This window comes from Alexandromys fortis, unplaced genomic scaffold (assembly GCF_014885135.2).
Source record: "Alexandromys fortis isolate MF-2015 unplaced genomic scaffold, M_Fortis_MF-2015_v1.1 scaffold_105, whole genome shotgun sequence".
NCBI lineage: Eukaryota > Metazoa > Chordata > Mammalia > Rodentia > Cricetidae > Alexandromys > Alexandromys fortis.
In genome coordinates, this window is record NW_026068011.1 from 6,262,543 (window position 1) to 6,271,251 (window position 8,709).

Sequence of the window (8,709 nt, forward strand, 5' to 3'; positions counted from 1 at the left end):
GACATTTGACACAGATGTACCTACACACAGACACACAAATATCTATTTACACAGAGGAACAGAAAGACAGATACACTCATATGTACATAAACTTGTAAATTTATGCAGGGACACAGACAGACAATCAGGCCCACAGAGTGAGAAAAAGATACACAGAGAGAGAACACATATACATGTACACAAATCAATACCCAGAGAGACACAGAGACACACATCCACACATACACACACACACACACTCACACACACACAATCATCACATGATTGAAAAAAATGTTTTACATCAACATATTGAGATCAATTTATGCTGGTTTATGAAAGCATATGTTTTAAAATTTCAAAAGGTTTCATGTATAAAACAATTGCTAGCGTAAATGCAGTTTTGAGTGAAGAAATTTAATGAGATAAATGTCCACTCAAACACATCACTATGATGATTTTATTATATTTTACTACTGGCTTTACTATTGAATAGTGTCTTTTTATTTGCAACTTCAAAATATTACAAATGCTGAAGAATGATATTACAAATCTTTGTTATTCATGTGGTCTGATAATATGTTTCTCGCTTGAAATAGACATCTTTGGGGCTATTTCTACCAAAGACATTTTAAGCAATCTGAATCAAAGTTTGTTTTATTTTTTATCTGAAGTGGGTCTGTAAACAACTGCTAAGAAAGCAATGGGTTTGATAAGTGATTTCAAAGTAATGGTGGTTTACACCTGTCTAGAAGCCCTTGAGTCACGGCTTTCTGCCTTTTTTAATTTCATTATTTTGTTATGAAATACTATCGTCATCCCAAAGGCCCAGACAGAGATATGGTCTCAAGAATCTTTTTTTCTTCTATTTATCTATTTATTAAAAAATTCAACCTCCTCCCATTTCCCTCCCACTTCCCCCACTCCACCTCCCCCCTTCCCTCTCCAGTCTAAGTGAAGTCAGGTTGTCCTGCCCTGTGGGAAGTTCAAGGCCCTCCCCCCTCTATCCAGGTCTAGGAAGGTGTGCATCCAAACAGACTAGGAACCCAAAAAGCCAGTACATGCAGTAGAATCAAAACCCAGTGCCATTATCATTGGCTTCTCAGTCAGTCCTCATTGTCAGCCACATTCAGAGAATCCAGTTTGATCCCATGCTCATTCAGTCTCAGTCCAGCTGGCCTTGGTGAGCTCCCATTAGATCAGTCCCACCATCTCAGTGAGTGGACACACCCATTACGGTCCTGACTTCCTTGCTCATGTTCTCCCTCCTTCTGTTCTTTATCTGGACCTTGGGAGCTCAGTCCAGTGCTCCAGTGTGGGTCTCTGTCTCTATCTCCATCCATTGCCAGATGAAGGTTCTATGGTGATATGCAAAATATTCATTATTGTGGCTATGGGACAAGGCCAGTTCAGGCACCCTCTTCTCTGCTGCCCAAAGTCCTAGCTGGGGACATTCCCTTGGACACCTGGGAACCCCTCTAGAGCCAAGTCTCTTGCCAACCCTAAAATGGCTCCTTTAATTAAGATATGTTCTTCCCTGCACCCATATCCACCCTTCCTCTATCTCAACCATCCCATTTCCCCAAGCTGTCCCCAGTCCTCCCCTTCTCCCCTCTCTCTCTCCATCACCCCTTCCCCCCCCCCCGCACCATTCCCGTGCTCCCAACTTTTGTCTACTTACAATATTCAGGAGGATAAATATATATATATTTTAGGTACACCTTATTATTTAGGTTCTCTAGGATCAAGAACTATACGTCTCAAGAATCTTTGTGAGGACTGAGGAAGATCTAGTGTATATAGCAGTCAGTTGCCCTGTCCAAAAGTCCCTAAAGAGTCACCGAATGCTGCATTTAGTTTTTATTTCTGTGTATGTATGAACCTTTCTCTGCATATGCTGGGTGTTTGTTGATGCCCACAGAGGTCAAAACGGAGCATCAGATCTCCTGGAGCTGCAGTCATAGGAGGTTGTGAACCATCTAATATAGGTGATGGAAACTGAACTCCAGTCCTCTGATAGAGCAGCTGGTGTTCTTAACCACTGAGAAATCTTTTCCATAACATGTGCTGCACTCATTTTGGGCAAAAGAATAACTTAAAGCATCCTTAATAATTATTGAAGCAAGTGATATTTACTCTGAAGTAAATGTTTTCTATCAAAATAGTCTTGTTTTTCCTCATGCTGAATAATTTGCTATTATACAGGTAAATTTTAATTTTCTAATATGCTTGCAATGGGTAAGTTGCCCATGGCATCTCCTGGGGTCATTGTCCATCTATAGAACTACATTTCCTTCCATACCTCCACTCATCTTTGTAAGCCTTTGGCACCAAATATAACTCAGTTCAAATGCTGAAACCGTGACCCCCCAAACCCACCAATATATTATAATTGAAATGAAACCATGAATCAACATAAAGGACTTTGTTCAGATTCAGAACACACAAAAAACACAATCATCCCCATCATTAAATTTCTATTGACATGCCCAAAATGAGTTAATCTGTAACGCTTTTAGGTGCAGTGTGATAATGTACAAACATTCATTGATAATATGTTACAGAATTAACTTCTTTACTCATATTAGAAGATGGAAGGCCCAAGCCTAGGCAAACAAATTCCTCTCTTCTCTGTGGTATCAGCTCTTTTGCAATTTATTGCTAACATTTGTACAAGAAAACATTATCTTGAGGTGTAAGATACTGGAAGACATGTTTTGTTCAATTTCAAAAAGTATTTTTCAGTTGCAGTAGATGGATAATTTTTCCCAGCATGAAGAAGATGGAGAAATGGGTAGTTGGTATATTTTCTTTTTGATATCATATATCTTTATTTGACAAATAGATCATCTAGATAGTATAGGGCTTGGAGCAATTTTCAATTGTCAATTAAGTGTGATACTTAATACTGATAATCAACTTGATAGCATTTAAGTTCATCTTGGAAATAAATTTCTGAGTATATTTTAAAGGGTTTTATTATACATTAGAATAATTAAGTTTGGAAGACCTACCCTGCATGCAGTAACACCAATCTATGGACCAAGGAACAAGATTCTAAATACCAAAGGAAAAGGACAAACCCGTGTCTTATTTACTTTTCTTCTGCTGTAACAAGACACAGCAAGGCAATTGTGATAAAGTGTTTATTTTTGAATTAAAGTTTCAGAGGGGAGCATGGAAGAACTCAGGCATGCATAACAGGAGCAGTAGAGAGGTCACATACAACCATGAGTTAGAGGAGGGTTGGGCATGACATGAGTCTTTTGAAACGTCTAAGCCTTTTGCTGGTAACACACTTTTTTTTTATTTTGATTTTTTTAATTTATTTATTTATTAAAGATTTCTGTCTCTTCCCCGCCATCGTCTCCCATTTCCCTCCCCCTCCCCCAATCATGTACCCCTCCCTCGTCAGCCCAAAGAGCAATCAGGGTTTCCTGCCCTGTGGGAAGTCCAAGGACCACCCACCTCCATCCAGGTCTAGTAAGGTGAGCATCCAAACTGCCTAGGCTCCCACAAAGCCAGTAAGTGCAGTAGGATCAAAAATCAGGAGCAGAAAGAGAGAGAGCACGAGCAAGGAACTCAGGACCGCAAGGGGTGCACCCACACACTGAGACAATGGGGATGTTCTATCGGGAACTCACCAAGGCCAGCTGGCCTGGGTCTAAAAAAGCCTAGGATAAAACCGGACTCGCTGAACATAGCGGACAATGAGGACTACTGAGAACTCAAGAACAATGGTAACACACTTTTCATCCCAAAAGTCCAAACCTCCTAATCCTTCCCAAATAGTTATGCCAACTAGTTAAAAAAAAAAATTGAAACATTAGAACCTTTTAGGGTCATATTCCTTCAAACCACCACAACCAGTATTCATCTTTATAGATGCGTGTGATTAACTTACATCCCCAAACAGTGACTGAAAACAAAGCATTCTGTATTTGCAGGTTTCTCATCCCACCTGATCCCACAGCCTCTTCTAAAATAACCACTCAATTTCTTAATGTTAATAATTATATACTGCTTGGCATATTAGCTCAGGCTTAATATTAGCTAGTTCTTACAACTTAAATTAGCCTATTTCTATTAATTTATATTTTACCACAACGCTCATAGCTTGTTACCTCACATCTTGCTTCTCTGGTGACTGTGTCTCTTTTTGACTCCAACTTCTTTCTCTCTGTATTCAGCTTGGCTTTCCTGCCTAGCTATATTCTGCTCAGTCATAGACCAAAACCACTTCTTTATTAATCAATAGTAATAAAATATATTCACAGCATACAGAGGGGCATCCCACATCATCTTCCATTTTCTGTTAAATTAAAAATGAAGGTTTTAACTTTGACATAGTAAAACTGCATATAGCAAAATGGTTTTCAAGCAAGAATTATAGTTATTATATTGTGTTTATTTGTATTTGACAAAATTAAATACTGTATTATCTATTTTATCTTTGTGAGTCTAAAGTTTCATATCAAATTTGTCTTTCATCATAGCTAAAGAAATCCATACTTATAACTATCTATACTTCATCTCCTTCAAAGACCACAGAAGAATATTATATTACCTAAGTAAACAGGAAGTGCATTGTAAGAACTTCCAAAATTCTAGAAATGACAGAGATTTATGGATGCCTTGACAGTCAACTAAAGTTCTTCTATAACACTGGGGCATCCATCTTCATTCTAGGCCTAGAATGTGTCTGGCAGACTTCTCATTGAAGCAGGAAATTTGAAATTGTCCTACCTATATTGGCAGTTTGTCAGTTATTTTCCTCTGTGTCCTGCATACTGTCTGGCAGACTCTTCCATGAAACAGGAAACCTTAATGACTGATCCATCTTGTTTTGCACAGTACAGCAGTCATTTTCCTTTGGGACTTCTATGTCCAGTTTATACAGTATATTTTCAAGCAGTCCAGAAAAAAAGCAGATTGTTGCCCAAATGGCTAGCCTTGCCATATTGAAAGCAAACTCCATAGGTAATTTCTTTGATGCCCATCATATTCTTGAAGTAATTTGTGCTTTCAGGAACAGACATATCTCACAGATGAGAAAAGTCTAAGTTAGTAAGACATTTTAAATGCCATATTCTGAAGGCCTTCAAAGTATTTGAAGATTATCTAAAATATATCTGCATATCTAGAAAACCTAACTAGCATAAGTTTGACTATTATAGATGACTATTATTATATTTCTTAATTGTACAATACATTTTTAAATCAGCTGCATAAACATAATGCCTTAATAAGAGTAGAAATATATAGAATTTTGAGATTACCATTTTATTTATTTAAGGATTAAGATTCAATAATATACCCCATTTCCTCAGTCCTATATCGTATCATCTTTTCTTTTTTTTTAATAAAGTGATTGACTATGTCCATTAACCATTTATAACCAACGCTATTTTAATAAAAACAAACATTTGTAACAATATTTTGGGAATTTGGTTATAGTTTTCTAAACTTCTTGTTGATTGGAGGTGCTGGCAATCTTTTGGGGATTTGGGGAAAATTTAGAATTATGGTTAAATATTGACTGTAGTAGTCTGTGAAGCTACATAGTCTCGGCCAGTTGCCTTGAAACTGTTCTGGATGCTGGATCAACTGGGCCATCACTGAAGAAGGACACTTAAAAAAATCCCACACTAGCTCAGAATTGAGAATAATAGAAGGTTATTTATTTAGAGGTAGATACAAAAATCAGAATCCTCTGCTGGAATGGAGAACAGAAAACGAATCCCACAGGAGGTCTGACACATGCTCTACATTGGCATAAGTAGTATAAGAGGCCATGCCCTAGTAGGCAGGAAACTACTGGCTGTAGGATTTCCTACAGCACATCACTCCCATGGAAACCTCTCGGCGAAGGGGGAATGTGTGTTCTTACTTAAGTCATATTAGCCTAAAAGGAATTCAGAGCTTCTAATCTTCTGTGGAAACAAATGTAGAACCTCTTTACCAAAGCAACATATTAGTAGACTCAAATTTTCAAGTTAAGATACCTTTATGCTGGTTTAGCTTAACAGTTCCCACAATCAAATGTCTCTCTACAGTTAGATCATTAACAGTCAAAATTTTAAAGAAAACAACAGTATATATAATCTATAATCTCTGCATATTTTTTATTTCTAGATGGCTTATTAGTTTTGTATTATTTTACTGTCTCTTTGAAGACTTTATTTTTATTTTTTAAAATTATATTTTTTATAACTTCTTATGCTATTTTTTCTCTCTCTTCTAACCCTATGTACATATTTTTAAACATACTGGGACCTATTTAGTTCTTGACTTTGTCTGAATCTACCTTTATTGTGTAGCTGTGATCTTTTTTGATCATTGTTTAAAACTGTTATGTAGGTATGGCTAGAACCAGAGCAACCACATTGGCTGTTAGTTCTTCCCTAGGCAGCTTTACAACATGGTAGAGGTAGCAACAAGCATCACATGTAGCCTCACCTCCTAATTTTGACATCAGGAAGCATGAAACTAGCCCACAAACTTTGTCTGTATGAGCCTAAGCTAAGTACAAAACACAGCATACAACTGATTAGAGACTTGTGTAAGACTGCAGAAACCCACCACTCCACTTAGTTCATGGTAGCTGGTGGCTGGCTGCATCCAGGAGGCAGCTACTGGGGGCATGTCTGTACCATGGTTGGCATGAGAAAAAAGGAGGCCCAGTACAGCTCTACTTCTGTGCATTAAGAACCGTTTTACAGCTTTTTGAATTCCTATGTGGATCTGTGCTAGACAGCAGGCACCATTTGTAACTGGAGATTTCTCATCTCACCTGATTTCGTAGGCACTTTTAAAATAACCTCTCAGAGGCTTAATACTGATTAATAACTATTTGGCCTATTAGCTTAGCCTCGTTATTAACTAGCTCTTACAACATAAATCATCCTGTATCTTTTAGTTGTATTTTACTATGAAGCTTGCGACTGGTTACCTCAAATCTTTTTTCTCTAAAAGATGGTATATCTATCTCCTTTGACTCCACCTTCTTTCTCCCAGTATTCAGTTTGGCTTTTCAACCTAACTATATTCTTCCATGTCATAGGATACAGCAAATTTCTTAAAAACCGATGGTAATAAAACATATTCACAGCATACAGAGGGGCATCCTACATCATCATTCCTTTATTTATTTTGTCAGGTGTTTTGTCAGAACTTGAGAAAAGCAATAATTCCAAGATGTCATGGAATTCTAATGTGTACTCTGCCTCTACACAGTTCCCTCATCATCAGCCTTGCTTTGCAGACTAATAGATGGAATCTCAACAATGATTTCAGTACCTTAACCCATTATAGTCATGCATTGTGCACAGTTTATAAAAAGGTTAATTCTTGATATCATGAATACTGCAGATGGTTAAATTGTGTAATGTTCTATAAGCTCTATTTCTAAAAATAAGGCCAAATTATTGGAGGGAGAATTCTTCTTATGATCTATCTCTAGGACTTAATTTAAAATTTCAGTAAGGAGAGAAAAAAATCAATATCTCACCTAATCTTATCTCTACATTTTACAGCCATAAAACATTACATAAAATAGCAGAAGCTAAGACACTTGTCATAGAAGTGAAAAGTTATAATAAAATTATAATTTGTGGTTAATAAAAGCTAAAGAACTTTCAAGTACAGTAGAGCGATTACTGATGGGTTTAGAAATATTTGTGTATCAATAAGAGAATTAAAACTCTTTGGTAAACATTATATTTTCCATATTCAAAAAACCTATCAGTAAAACTTCTTATTTACATTAATTTTGATCACATCCTAAAATCACTTATGATTGATATTGAGTTGTATGGATTATTACATTTTGTAGAAGTATGAATTAATGATTGAATTTTGGAATTATGTTACATTTCCAACTTATACCAGAATAAATATTTATTTGTCCCATTAGTTGAATATATGTTTTGGAAATAAGTAATGAAACAAAATTTGAATGCTAATTTTAAAAAGACTGCTTTTCAGGTTTGCAGTTGTGTTTTGCTTTTCATTGTTTGTAAAGAGCATATGTTTCAAACTTCCTTGTTTCCATTTTAGATGTATTTGACTTCAGATCCTTAATCACTCTAACACAAAGACAAGATACATTCTCTAAAGTATGAAGGTTAACTTAAGAGGACAAAAAATGATATGGATTATATTCATCAGACATTCCTGATTTGGTTATATATAACAACTAAATGCTAAGATCCTATTATATAGGCTGCATTTAATTTCTTCCCTGCAATCTAGATTTAATAGTTCTAGAAGGTATTATACAAGTCAATCAGGGAGAAAAAAAAATCAGTGGAATTGCCCTTGTAGATCATACTATATACTATAATAGCCTACCAGGAAAAATATGACTACTGTTTCCACAGAGGTATGATGGTCAATGAAGTAATAAACCTCTTTCTGACTGAATTTGTGGAAGGCTCCATTGAAGAAAATAAGTGCTTGATAGTCTAGTCTCTGCAAAAGTCTATAGTTAGAGATATCACAATCCCTAGGAGGAAAGTTTCCAGCTTTGTTTTACTAAATGAACATGTCAAACTGCCTCCTGTGTATTTAGATTTATACTCATAGATTAGTCCTGTTCTCAACATTTAAGCATATGTCATATGCAGCAGATAAAGTTAAAGGATCACAATTTTTAAATACATCAGGAACACACAAATTTAACTACTGATTACCAGCTGTAGACTCAAGCCCAAAATCATGTACAAAAAG